The following is a 3969-nucleotide window of genomic DNA, read 5'->3' as shown; positions in this document are numbered from 1 at the left end:
TTTCAGCATGAAAAAAAACGTAGTTTTTCAGCATGTCCAAAAAACAAAGTTTTCCCAACTTCATCATTAAAACGACGTTGCCTACACACCATCGTTTTTAAAAAATTATCTAGCAAAGCGCGGTGAAGTACAACACGTACAACGGCACTATAAAGGGGAAGTTCCATTTGCCTTTGGGCTGTTTTAGCTGATTCCGTGTTAGTAAAAGACGATTCGCGCTTTTCTGTCTGTTATCGCGTGATGAATGTGCTTACTCCATTATGAACGGTAGTTTTACCAGAACGAGCGCTCCCATCTCTTAACTTGCTTCTGAGCATGTGCGGGTTTTTTCACATAGTTTTAGCCCACACACGATCATTTTTTACAACCCGGAAAACGACATAGTTTAAAACGACGTTTAAAAATGCAGCATGTTCGAATTTTTTTTGTCGTTTTTCAGAACCTGAAAAATGATGTGTAGCCCACACATCGTTTTCTTCATGCCGAAAAATGATCGTGTGTACACGGCATTTAAAACTCACTAAATGGGCAAAGATTTTGCAACAGACAGTAGAGGAGCATTAGCTTCCCCCAGAGTGCGTAAGTCTGGCTGACCAATTGGTACAGGGCCTTGTGTATGTCTGTGATGCCACTCTGGATGCGGCCCTCTTGATCTCCAGAGCCTCTGTATCTGCAGTGGTATTGCGCTGCCTAATTTGGCTGAAATGCTGGTCCGCTGACCAAGCATCCAAAAAAGCTCTGGCAGATTTGCCCTTCAAAGGTGGGAGGCTTTTTGGTACTTCGCTGGACGACATTATTAAGGATGTCACTGGAGGTAAGAGCACACTTCTCCCTCAGTCCTCTAAGGGGAAGGAGCCACGCCATAAGCCGGGGCCTTCCTTTTCCACACAGAAGCAGTATTTTCGTTAGTCAGGACCCGCGGGCAGATCGTCCCAGACTGACAAAGGTCCAGCTGGGGACAGAAGCATCCTTGGGTGTGCAAGCCTAACAAGCTGGCTACCAAGCATGCTACCGCATGAAGTTTTGCCCCCGCCCGACTCATGGGTGGGGAGACGACTTTGCGAGTTTGCAGATCGATGGACCTCCCTGCTCTCCGACCAGTGGGTCTGCAAGGTGGTCACTTCAGGGTATAAGATAGAGTTTTCTTTCCTATCCACCAAATAGATTCTTTCCGTCAAGTCCTCCTCTTCTCCGGACTCGTCGGTCTGCCTTTATGGGGGCAGTACAAGACTTACTGAGGTGCGGGGTAATTTTACCGGTGCCACTACAAGAAAGGTTTCAGGGATTCTACTCAAATCTGTTTGTGGTCCCAAAGAAGGATGGAGTCTGTCCAATCTGGGATCTCAAGGCCCTCAATGCCTTTGTAAAGGTTCGAAAGTTCCGGATGGAATCAATTTGTTCGGTGGTTGCTGCGCTCCATCCGGGGGATTTTTTGGCGTCCTTGGACATCAAGAACGTATACTTGCATGTCCCCATCTGCGCCAGGCATCAGAGATTTCTGCGCTTTGCGATCGGCGAAGACCACTATCAATTTGTGGCTCTTCCCTTTGGCCTAGCGTCAGCACCAAGAGTTTTCACTAAGGTGCTCGCCCCGATTCTGGCTTTGCTGAGACAGTGAGGCATTGCTATCGTGGGCTACCTGGACGATCTTCTTCTGAGAGCTGCTTCTGGCTCAGAGAGCTGCCTCTGTCTGGTCCACAAAAGGGCCTGACGGTCACATCGGCCACCATTTCTCAGAGGTTCAGGCAGACCGTCATCCAGGCTTACACCCTTAAGGGGCGGAAGCCTCCATTTCCTGTTACGGTGCATTTGACCAGGGCTATTGGTGCCTCCTGGGCTTACCGACATCAAGCGTCTGTCTCACAGGTGTTTTAAGCGGCGACTTGGTCGTCCGTTCACACTTTTTCCAAATTTTACAAGGTTGCAAGGTTTTGCAGGCGGCTGTTTAAAGTTGCATCTCCTCCGTTGAGGAGCTCTGTTTGTTTGGGATGAAGTTAGTTTTTGATTGCTGTTCCCACCCCTCATTTTTTTGACACTGCTTGGGGACATCCCACAAGTCAAGATTTACAGAGGCTGTGTCCGTCCATGGACGAAAAGAGAAAATAGGATTTTTTGTACTCACCGTAAAATCCTTTTCTCTGTCATCCATGGACGGACACAGCACCCACCCCTCCTTTTTAAGTTTGTACTGCTTTTTACGAACTGAGCTGCTGACTGCAGGGTGGAGGTTTTTTAACACCTGCAAGGCAAAAGCCATAATGAGCTAGTATGCACCGCATATTAGCTCATTATGAAATACTTACCTCGGAACGAGGTAGGGAACTTACCTGGTCCACGCTGAGCCGAGCGTGTCTCCCGGGTATCGCCGCTCCAGCGCTGTGATTGGCTGGAGCGGTGATGACGTCACTCCTGCGCATTCACGCGGGAGATTTCCTTTCCGGCATGGGTCGGTGGGGCCGGCCCTTCAGCCGAGGATCCCCCCTGCACATGCGCCGCTGCAATCAGCGGCGCATTGCGAGGGGAATATCTCCTAAACCGTACAGGTTTAGAAGATATTCTTTATACCTACAGGTAAGCCTTATTATAGGTTTACCTGTAGGCAAAAGTCAAAAAAGTGGGTTTACAACCACTTTAAGCTGATTCTGTACTTGCCAAATATGCTGAAGAAATCTCCCTCCACTAAAGCCGCGTACAGACGACCGGATCTGTCCGATGAAAACTATCCGCCGGACCGTTTTCATCGGACATGTACGCTGCCGGATTTTGGTCTGATGGTTGTACACACCATCAAACCAAAATCCCTGCGGACAGAGAACGCGGTGATGTATACAACACCGACGTTCTCTGACGCGGAAGTTCAAAGCTTTCACGCATGCGTCGAATCAATTCGACGTCATGCGCGGGTTCTCGGGCCAGCAGACATGTCCGATGAGTCATACTGACCATCGGACATGTCCGGCGGACATGGTTCCAGCGGACATGTTTCTTAGCATGCTAAGAAACAGTTGTCCGCTGGAAACATGTCCGATCCGCCGGAAAATTGTCCGGTCGGCCCTACACACGACCGAACATGTCCGCGGGAACTGGTCCAAAGGACCAGTTTCAGCGGACATGTTCGGTCGTGTGTACGAGGCCTAAGTCTGGCTGCAACCATTTTAACTGTGGGCAGCTGAAGCTGCTGCTTGTTCACTTATGGATTTACACAGACACACAGAGGCACACCTCCAGTTCTGCAGCTTTCACTGGCCCTCTTATGACTCATCCCCCTGACTTCCTGGCAAACTCTCACCAGAGTGAGAGAGAGCTCTGCAGGATGTCATAAGCCTAGGCTAATGACCATACAAGAAAAAGGAAGTGGGCTGTATAAGGTATTTACTGGAATAAAAAATGTTTTAATATCCAAAGTTAAAACAACAAGGGCAGATTTAATAGATGGAAAGATGAAAAAATTACTGAAGTTCAGTTTTAACCAATATGACATAATAGTATTACCAATGTGAGATATACAAATTAGAATATAGAATTCATAAATTCATAACACAAGATGGTGTGCATGAAAACTTTTCAAAAATAGTGTCAATGAGTCCCATAAATGTGGAAATGTTATAAAATTGTTGACGCATACAGTATCCCACAAAAGTAAGTACACCCCTCACAGTTTTGCAAATATCTTATTATATCTTTTGATGTGACAACACTGAAGAAATTACACTTTGCTACAATGTAAATGAGTGTACAGCTTGTATAACAATGTCCATATTGTGCCCAAAGTGTCAATATTTTGTGTGGCCACCATTATTTTCCAGCACTGCCTTAACCACTTAAGCCCCGGACCAATATGCTGGCTAAAGACCCAAGGGGTTTTTACAGTTCGGGACTGCGTCGCTTTAACAGACAATTGCGCGGTCGTATGACGTGGCTCCCAAACAAAATTGGCATCCTTTTTTCCCCACAAATAGAGCTTTCTTT

This window comes from Rana temporaria, chromosome 2 (assembly GCF_905171775.1).
Source record: "Rana temporaria chromosome 2, aRanTem1.1, whole genome shotgun sequence".
Lineage (NCBI taxonomy): Eukaryota > Metazoa > Chordata > Amphibia > Anura > Ranidae > Rana > Rana temporaria.
Note: the sequence above shows the minus strand (reverse complement) of the source record.